Below are 10,511 nucleotides of genomic sequence, written 5' to 3' on the forward strand. Positions count from 1 at the left end.
AGGCCGCGCGCCCCCACCCCCAGCCCCGAGCCCCGGGCGGCCCGCCGGGCCCGGCCCTGCCCCTTCTCCTCAGCCTAGCCAGGCATGACACCCCCTCCCACCCGCCGGCCGCGCGGGCTGAGCACGGGCTGGGGGCCGCGTGCTCCGCTCCTGCCCGAGATCCTGCCCGGGTTTTCCTCCTCCCCTCAGGAGCACTCCTCCCAGAACCCATTCCGAGGGTGCGCTCCCGGGTTTTCTCGCCCCCCAGGGGCAGGTGGAGAGGGTTCCTCCGTGCTGGGAAGGGAGTGTGTGGGAGAGGGTCGCTACCGGCTTCGGTAGCGCCGGGCCACTCCCCTCTATGGTCCCCTTTCCCTCCTGAAGAACGGGCAGTTAAGGACCCTGCACACCCCGCTCCGGGAGACGGAGGTGTGGCCCTGCTGGAATGACCCTCACAATCGGCTAGGTAGCACCGCCCCGTTTTACAGACTGGGAGACTGAGTACCAGAGAGGGTCACAGGCTTGCCCAAGGTCACCCAGAGGTGGCAGAGGTGGGTCAAACCCCAGTCTCTCTCTGCGTCCCCATTACCCCAAAGTGTCTTTATAAGGGAGGATCGCGCCCTTTTCCTTCTCGCCCTGAGTGCGCTCAGGTCTGGGCCCACACTCTGGACTGCAGGGAGAGGACCCCGTGCCTCAGCCCCTGGTGAGCCAGCCATTTCCGTGGCCATCCTGGCACCTCACTCCAACCCTCCGAGGACGCAGGAGGTTGGAGGATGCAGGGTAGGAGGATGAGAGAATGCCTGCAGTTAGACAGCCAGAAGGACTCACCTGGGAGCCTGGCCATCTCTGACTGGCCCTAGTTAAGAGAGGGAGACTGAGGCATCCCAAAGCTGGACTGAGAATTTATTGAATATAAAATCTCCTGCTGTGCCTTCAAGCTGATCCTCTGAAGTTGCATCAGGCACAGGAACCACAGCACATGAACCACCATGACAGTGTCCAGTCCCCGCAGAGCCCCCTCACCTGAAAGGATCCAGTCCCAACCCCTCAGCGTGAGGTACAGTCAGGCCCCACCTTATCCCACACCCGATGTACCCACACATACATCCTGATTCCTATAGATTCCAGAACACACCAGATGCTTCCACACCTCTGCCTTTGCACATGCTATTCTTCCCACCTGAAATGCCCTTCCTCCTTCTCTGCTCTGAGAATTCCTGCTGTTCCCCAGTCCAGCCTCCACGCCACCTCCCCTAGGAAGCCCTCCTGCTGCCCTCACCTACTCATTCACTCATCCAGCACCGGGCACAAGTTTGGTTCTTGTTAAGTAGGCTTGGGAGTCAGGCCAACCTGGGCTTAACGGCACATGGAGCTTCATGACCTTGAGCAAATTTTCTATTTAACCTGTCTGTAAAATGAGGACCCTCACTGTCCCTCGCCTCACAGGTGCAGGTCAAGTGAGGTGGATGCACAAGAAATGCACAGCTCATAGTCGGTGCTCAATAAATGTGACCATCCCTTCTCGGTCCTCCCTTCAACGCTGTGCAGAGCCGCACAGCACGTATCCCATTCCATGCCCCGCTTCGTCATTACCCTGCTGTGTCCTCACAGGGCGGCAACCAGGACTGATGTTCCATGGAATGAGTCTTTGAATTCCATGGACTGATGTTCCATGGAATGAGTGTGTGAATGGGTGGGGGAACTCAAGCAATCTGAACGCTGGGTCAGCGGCCATGTGTGCCTGGTACCTATCATACCTTTCCATGAATTGAAAGTGGGAGGATGCAGGTGAGGCAAATGGCCTGTGGTCTCTTCACCTGGCCAGAGGCCTGGCCTGGTGGCTGCCCTGGGAGTGTGGGGTACAGGGGAAGGAGGAGGGGCAGCAAGAAGGGGGAGATGGAGACAAGGGTGTCTTTAGACCTAGAGCATCTTTTCCCATGGGATCAAACCCAATGTTAGGTCCCTGGGCACCAGTTTAAGGAAAGAATGGGGGCTCAGGAGCAGTGAGTTCAGGGAAAGAGGAGGAGGAGGCCTGGTGGCTGTGACGACACAGGGGTTGAGAGGAAGCAACTGGTGATGGTCCCCTTGCTAGGCCTGGGGCTGCAGACTGCAGCCCCAATTGCTCATCTCCTGTAAGGAGAGTCCTGTGGAGGCTGAGGGTGGACTGGAAGGAAGCGGGGAGAGGCAGAAAGGACAGCTCCAGGCAGGGAGAGCTTCATGGACCCCAGAAAAAAGAGTCTCTTCTCTACCATCCACCCCTGTGTGACTCTGGGCAGCTCATCTGTCCTCTTTGGGCCTCAGTTTCTTCATATGTAAAGTGGGGAGGACAGTATCCACTTTAAGGGGATGTTCTGAGGATGATTTTTTTTTTAATTTATTTATTTTTGGCTGTGTTGGGTCTTCGTTGCTGTGCGCAGGCTTTCTCTAGTTGCGGCGAGCGGGGGCTACTCATCGTTGCAGTGCGCTGGCTTCTCATTGCGGTGGCTTCTCTTGTTGCGGAGCACAGGCTCTAGAGCACAGGCTCAGTAGTTGTGGCACATGGGCTCAGTAGTTGTGGCTCGTGGGCTCTAGAGCGCAGGCTCAGTAGTTGTGGCGCACAGGCTTAGTTGCTCCGCGGCATGTGGGATCTTCCCGGACCAGGGCTCGAACCCGTGTCCCCTGCAATGGCAGGCGGATTCTTAACCACTGAGCCACTCTGAGGGTGATTAAAGACTAAAGGAAGACTAAAGGAAGAATTTTGTTTAAGTAGCTTCTAGCCGTGTGCAGGGCAGGGGTGGGGAGGGGGGTGGGGAGGCAGGGAGACAGGTGTGCAGAGGCTGCACGGGTGTGGGCGGCAGACTTGGGTGTTGGAACCTGGGTGACCCTGGGCAAGTTGCTTGTCCTCACTGGACCTCAGAGGCCTCATCTGTAATGGGATAGTCTGGACCAGGGCCCCAAAGGGCAAATAGACTTTGTCATCATCTAAGGCAGAAGCCCCCCGGGATGGAGGGCAGAGAACAAGCATCTCTTGAGTGACTGTCATCAGGCAGCACTGCTCTAGACCTTCACGAGCACTGTCTCATTTAATCCTCACAAGAACTCTATGACACCGCGCTTGTTACCAATGGGGAAACTGAGGCATGTGGCATGGCCCGGGTGGCGAGGAAAAACTCTCTGCAAGGGGAGACTTACTCTGAAGTTTGATGGAAATGACAGTAGAAACCTTCGTCCATCTGTACATTTTGCCAAAGCTTCCTGCCCGTTCTCCATTCTCCCATTTGACCCTCATAACAACTCGCTGAGTTTCACAGGTAAGAAACCTGGAGGAAAAAACAAAAACAAAAACAAAGAAACCTGGAGAGAGGAAGACCCTCTCCTGGGGTCACTGAGGGAGTAAGCAAGTATCTGAGCCGTGATTTGAACCTGCTCCTAGTTTCTGGGGAAAGGTCATCCCAGGCCAGCAGAGCACCCACTAACTGGCTCACTCTGGCAGCCCAGCCAGGCCTCCCTGGTTCACAGGGGCCCGGAGAGCTTGTGCAGAGGGCTGGGAGGGCTGGAGGGGAAGGGGACTTGGGCCAGGCAGGTGGGACAGGTGGGGAGGGGAGGGAAAAGTCCACCTCAAAATGCCAGAGTCGAAAGAGAAAAACAAATACCGTATGTAACACATATATATGGAATCTGAAAAAAAAAAGGTTCTGAAGAACCTAGAGGCAAGACGGGAATAAAGTAGAGAACGGACTTGTGGACACAGAGAGGGGGAAGGGTAAGCTGGGATGAAGTGAGAGAGTGACATGGACATATATACACTACCAAATGTAAAATAGCTAGTGGGAAGCAGCCGCATAGCACAGGGAGATCAGCCTGGTGCTTTGTGACCACCTAGGGGGGTGGGATAGGGAGGGTGGGAGGGAGATGCAAGAGGGAGGGGATACGGGGTTATATGTGTACATATAGCTGATTCACTTTGTTATACGGCAGAAACTAACACACCATTGTAAAGCAATCATACTCCAATAAAGATGTTAAAAAAATTAAAATTAAAAAACAAAACAAAATGCCAGAGCCACAGGGTCCAGAGGTTACTGGCCCAGAGAGCTCCTTAAAGTCAGACAAGCCCATTCTACAGATGGGGCAAACTGAGACAGCTCAGCTGCTTAGATTAGAAATCACACCAGGACACAGCTGGCCTGCCTCAGAGCTCTAAAGTCCCAGCAGCCCTGAGGGGTGAGGACCGGAGGTGGGGAAAGGGGAACTGGGGGTCCAGAGGACCCATCCTAGCAAGCTGGGCCCTGGGGACAGAGGACTCTAGGGGTCTCTCCCGCCCTCCGCTCCCACCCTCGCCCACCCCCCAGCACTCAGTAGTCACCAGGGTGGAATATTTTAGCACCTATAGAAAAACCGCCACAGACGGCCGTGGCAGCTGTTGCTAAGGAGACGCTCCCAAAATAGCCCCCCTCCGCCAACCTTTCCCGCTGCTGCTCCTGCTGTGGGGAGGGGAAGAGGCCAGGCGGAGAGGGGGTGGCACACGAGCCCTGGCCTCAGGTTCACCCACCCACCCTTGCCCCTGGTGCCCACACTGGCCAAAGACCCAGGCAAGCTAAAGACCTGGGCAGCCACAGGTCTGCAGAGGGGGTAAGAGTGAGCTGAAGCATGTCTGTGGCCGAGGCCACAGTCCTTAGCTAGGGGAAGGTCAGCCAGATGAGGGGAGATGGGAGAGAAAAGAGTTCCTCCACCCAGGACCCCCAGCACACTCCCACTCATGCACAATCACAGACCTCACAGTTTTACACACCCACTTGTGCACACCACAAGTACAAACTCACAAATGTCCACCTAAATATGCATATACAGCATCAAAGACACAAATAGATGCATGGGCAAACACATATGCCACAAATACACAACATACACCTGCAAGCACATACCACACAGCCATAAATACACACATTTACATACACACACTCAAATACACATCCCAAGTACACACACCCCCCCCAACATATGCATGCCGGGCACATGTGTACACACACACACACACACACACACACACACACACACAGACACCAATGTATATATAGCCTCACAGCACATGAAGACATAACTGTCCAAACATGCCCAGCATGTGGCATTCAAAGGGCACTGAGTAGTGTGTCCTGGGCTCTGTCCAGGGAAAGTGTTCTGGGACCTTCTATGATCCAGCCAGGGGGTGGAAAATTAGGAGGATGGGTGGAGGGTGGTCTCTGTGAACGCCTCTAACTGGGTGGTCTGGGGACCAAAGGGTCCCTGGTGCCTGTGGGAGATCTGCCCTGAGCCCATTCCTTAGGAAGCAGAAAATGGGGGCAGGGAACTCTCACCTACCGACTGGAAACCTCCCGGCATGGAGAGTTCGGAGCCCCAGGTTCCCTGTGCAGCTGGTTGTCACCAAGGATGCATTTGGAGCTGGGGTTATGATGAGGACCAGAAGGCATTAGGTTAGCGATGGTGGTGGTCCCTGACACGGGCAAAGCCCTTTACAGTTTATAAGCCACTTTTACACTCGTTGTTTCACATACTGGGTAACAACTACTCTGAGATATTGGTGGTATTGTCGCCATCCCTGAGACCCAGACAGGAGAGGGGACTTGAAGACCACAGAGCACTAGCAGAGCTGGAACCAGACCCCAAGGAGATGCCAGCACACAGCCCTATGTGCCTCCCACTTGACGACGAGACACAAGCTGGAAAGCAGGCCACCAGGGTGCAGAGCTCGGCTTTGCCCCTGATTTGCCCTATGGTACTGGGGAGTAGCCAAGCCCTCCATCTCCCCACCTGGAAAGCCGAGAGTGAATCCCTAGGGGTGTATTCAAACAGCAGTTTATGGCCACAGTCAGGGCTGGGAGTGGAGTTTCCCAGATGCCCTCGGGATGCCAGCGCAAGGACAAAGGGCGCGGAGTCGCTCCCCTCCGCACTTGGCCAGCCGCCCTCTCGCTCCAGCCTCGCTCCGTGGCTCCGGTTCAGCAATCCGGGCTCCGGGTCTTCGGTGGCGCCTCGTCATTCCGGAGACTCGGCTAGCGGCTCGCGGTTGCCTTGGGAACCTCGCCCCGGCCCTTGCGCGAGGTGCGCGATTCTCCGCGCAGGGCGCTGAGCCTGCGCCGGACGCTGGGAGATTGGCCTTTGGAGTCTCTGAAAGACAGCTGTCGCCAGTGGCGACGTGTCGCCAGGGCATCGCGGACAGGGTTCGTTTCTTTTTCTTTTTCTTTTAATTGAGGTGTAACTAACAAACAGTAATACACCCTAAGAGTACAGCTCAGTGAGTTTTTACGTAGGTATAAAACTCATGTAATCACCACTCGGATCCAGATACAGAACACTTGCAGCGCCCAAGAAGGCTTCCTCGGACCGAGAGGTTACAAAAAATTGTCTCTTTTGCGCTTCTCCTGGAATAAACCGGCGAGGGAGTGATTGTCTTCTGAGGACACGGAATTTCCGTGTTTTTGCCCGGCTCTGCTTTGCCTCGTTGGGCCTCAGTGTCCTGTAAAGGGGAGCAAGGGACTGGCATTTGTTGCGTGGTTCACTCCTTGCAAAGCGCTTTAGAAACCTAACTTTGACCCTGATAGCTACCCTCTGAAGTCAGTACTTGGTTTACCCTCAAGTTACCGATGAGAACACTATGACTTGGAGAGGTTAAATAAATTGCGCGAATTCGGACAGCTCGTACGTGGTGGAGCTTGAGCCTCGAACAAAGGTCTCTCTAACCCTGACGTTCATCCTTCTCCCCTCTCCTGTTTTTTTTTTTTTCCTTTCTTGTTTTGGCTGCGCAGCACTGGGAGACTCCGACCAGGGAGTGGTATCATACATATCTCTGCGCCTTTGCGCATGTAGTTCCTTCTACTTGGGACTCTGTTCTCTTCCCCCAGGCTCTGTCCTTGAGACAGGCTCCTACTCATCCTTCAATGCCCGGCTCTGGCATCCTCTGAAGCCTTCCTAACTGCAGTTCTCCCTCATGACTCCCCCTAGCCCAGGGTAATTACTCTCTCCTCTGCGCCATATCCAATGCATGCACAGGCACCCGCCTCCCACGGTGCCCCAAGGGCTCCTTAAGTCTGCACCTACAATCAACCTGCAAGGCGCCTGGCACACAGCTGCTCTTCAATAAATGTGCTTGGGACTGAAAGTGGAAGAGAGGTTTTGGAACCTTGGTTTCCCGCCGGGTAAAAATGGGGCGCATACTAGGCCCTGCCGTGTGTCACCCAAAACGTATTGAGCAGGAGTGGGGAGGGGGAAGCTTCCAGAACACCTGAGGCGGAACCACAGGAAGGTTGCCCTCAGCCCACCCCCATTCTATTAGGGAATAGACTCGTCCACGCCTCTTGCGGGGGCGGGGTGGGGCGGGCGCTGGACCTCGGGCTCGGGGCTTCCTGGGAAGAGTTCATTCCTCCCACGGGGGGAGCGTCCACTTGCTGCCGAGACCAGAGAAAGCCATAGCGGCCCCCAGGAACCCGAAGGGAGTCCCGGGAGCCCGGGCCAATAGCTCCCACCTCCTTCCAGGGCCCTGCCCGGCCAGAAGCAGCTGATTAAGTGGTGGGGTGTCCTCAGGATCGTGATTTTCCCTTTATATCCACACTTTCCTTCCCCACAGAACTTGAGGCAGTTAGCAGGATATTGAAAAGAGCGGTGAAATGTAACAAAGGGCTAGGACCAGGTAGGAAAAAAAGACTACACATACATTTTTTCTTCCTATAATTGAGCAACTGTCCCGTTCACTCTCCCATAAATCTGACTTTGAACATACAGTTTGCTTTCTTAATGAGGGAAAAAGAATCCTTGCCCTTTGAACGGAAGGAAACTTCCCCCTTGGCCTCCCCTCAATTGCATTCCTACAGCAGACAAATTTGGAGTGTCAGGAAAGTGAGGCTGAGTAGTGAGGGACTTGCCGGGAACCACCCAGCGTCCGGGAAAGATAGGTCCGACAGTGCAGATGGCCAGCGTGCCGGCCTGCGCTAGAGCCAGGGGAATGAAATGAGTGGGGATTTTCCCCCACTCTTCGTTGGGAGCTTTGAAAAACGCTCCACCTTGAAGATGGAGCAGGTGTGAAAAAGGCGGGGCTCATTACTAAGGACAGAGTGGTAGAACCTTGGGGAGAGGAGGTCTATGTGACCTGTGGGAGCAAGAGACAAGTTTGAGCCTCAGATTCCTTATCTGCAAAATTGGGGTGATGAGTTTTCTGTCCTGAGACATAGGGAGTATCGGTTTCATAGGGAGACTGCGAAGACTAGATGTAAGGAGGACCGAATAACAAGTCAGCAATACTTCTCTCTTCATTATCCCCATCAACAGATGGGAAAGCTGAGGCCCAAGGAGGAGACAAGGCAGGCTCAAGGCCACCGTGGCAGGCCCAGGACAAGATCTTGAGTTCTTCCCCCTCCACCACCGTGGGGGTCACTCCTCAGACCTCCCCTGGCCTGGGCCAGTTCCCCTGTGGTCCCCCTGGAGAAATAGAGGGAAGAGGATTCTAGCCTTGTTCCATCCCCTGCTGGCAGTTAGGGCTGCTTCTCAAGAGGACAGATGTTTTACCAAATGGCAAATGCACGTGCTTTTCCCTGGCTTGGGGAGGAGGTGGGCGCTGAGAAAGAGATGCCAGCTGGTTGGGCAGAGAGAACTGTAGCCACACCTGAGGGATTTAAATAGCCACCGCCTTCTCTGGGCACTGACTGGAGGGGAGGTATCTGGGCAGGGCTGGGGTGGGGGGTGAGCAGGGAACATAGCGGCCCATTCAGAACCTGTCACAGCCCTGGGATGAGTGCCTGGCTCTTCCTCCCAGAAGAACTGTGACCACGCATCTCACTTCCCTGGGCCTCGATAGGCTTCTCCTGCAAAGTGAGATTTAAAGCCTGCTTCTGAGGGTGACTGTTGAGGCTGAATGGCGAGAACCTGTCTAACGTGCCTGACTCACGCTTGGCACCCGGTAGATGCCCAATACTTGATGGCTATGCCGGCCAGGGCAGGAGTCCCCGCTGCAGCATCCGTGACAAATGGCACCCACCCCCCTGCTCACCTGCCTCATATGACAGGGAGCTCATCACCTCCCATGACAACCCACAGTGTAATGTCATGATTTAATTGCATGAACCCTGAAGTCAGACTGTGTGGTGGAATCCAGGCTCCACTATTTAGTTTCTGTGTGACCTTAAGCAAATTACTTAAGCTCTCTGTGCCTCAGTTTCCCCAGGGTAGAATGGTGATAATAACTGTACCTCCCTCTTAGTTTTGCTTAGATCAGTGCTTCTCACACTTTCATGTGCACACAAATCACTCAGGGATCTTGTTTAACTGCAGATTCTGATTCAGTTGGTCTGGGGTAGGGCCCGAGATTCCGCATTCCCAGCAGGCAATACAGACGCTGCTGGTCCTTGGACCACATTTTGAGTCTCAAAAGACTGTCTTGCCCTGGGAGTCATGGTGAGGGGGCCATGGAAGGGTCACAAGTAGAGGAGTGACAGACTTCATCATGGCAAAGCCTCTCTGGCTGTCTGTGATGGGGAGGGGGGCCACAGAAAGGAAGCCAGTAATTTAGGGAGAGATGAAGGTCCTGAGTGGGAGAAGGGGCTACAGGGGTCAAAAGGGCGGCGGTGATAAGGGCCCTTAACACATGCGATCCACTACTACAGATGCAGAGACCAAGGCCCAGAGAGGGTGTCTGACCTGCTCAGGTCAGGCAGCCCTGACAGGCCTCCTGCCCACAATTGGTCCTTCACCCTTCACCCCTCCCAACTTGCTGGCCAACATTCCCCAGCCCTCTGGAGTCTCTTCTGGCCTGTGCTCCTGTTTAACATTTTGTCACACCAAGAAGAGGGAGACACTAGGGAGGACCCTGGTTCTCCCTGAGAGACCTGACCTCTTCCATGCTCACAGTGATCCCGTTTTACAGATGAAAAAACTGAGGCCAAGAGAGAGGAAGTCTCTCAGCACCCAGGCTGGAACCAAGGTCAGCCTGACTTCCAGCCAGAGAGTCTTTGGTTACCATTGTCCAACAGGTCAGGTCAGGACAAGGCGGCTCTTCAAATTAACAGGTGAGAGGGTGGGGAACCCAGCTCCAGCTCTTCTTCCCACCGGAGGAGTTCCAACCCCAGGCTGATGATGACAGTAGCAGTGGGTCACCGTTTATGGGGGGCTTCCAACCTGCTGAGCTCATGCCAAGCAGTGGCACGCGGGACACCACTTCACCCCAGCACGGGTCTTCTTAGCCCTGTGTACAGATGAGGGAACCGCGGCAGAGAGAGGGACTCAGTGGCTTGCCCACGGTCACGTGCGGTAGGACCCCGGGTTCCGAGCAGAGGAGGCAGAGTCCCGGACTCCCGGCGGACCCTTCTCCGGGTATGGGGGGTGGGGCGGGCGGGACGTGGCAGGCACCTCGCAGACGCACAGCGGCCCCGGCGGCGGGTGGCGGGCCCAGGCCGCGGGAGGCTGGCCCAGGCCGGAAGCCCCCCAGCCCGCGGAGCCGCCCCGCCCCGGGAGCCGCGGCGCTGGGCTGGGCCGGGAGGCGGGATCTCGGGATCTCGGGCGGCGGCGCTTCCTGG

Source organism: Orcinus orca, chromosome 11 (genome assembly GCF_937001465.1).
Source record: "Orcinus orca chromosome 11, mOrcOrc1.1, whole genome shotgun sequence".
Classification (NCBI taxonomy): Eukaryota; Metazoa; Chordata; class Mammalia; order Artiodactyla; family Delphinidae; genus Orcinus; species Orcinus orca.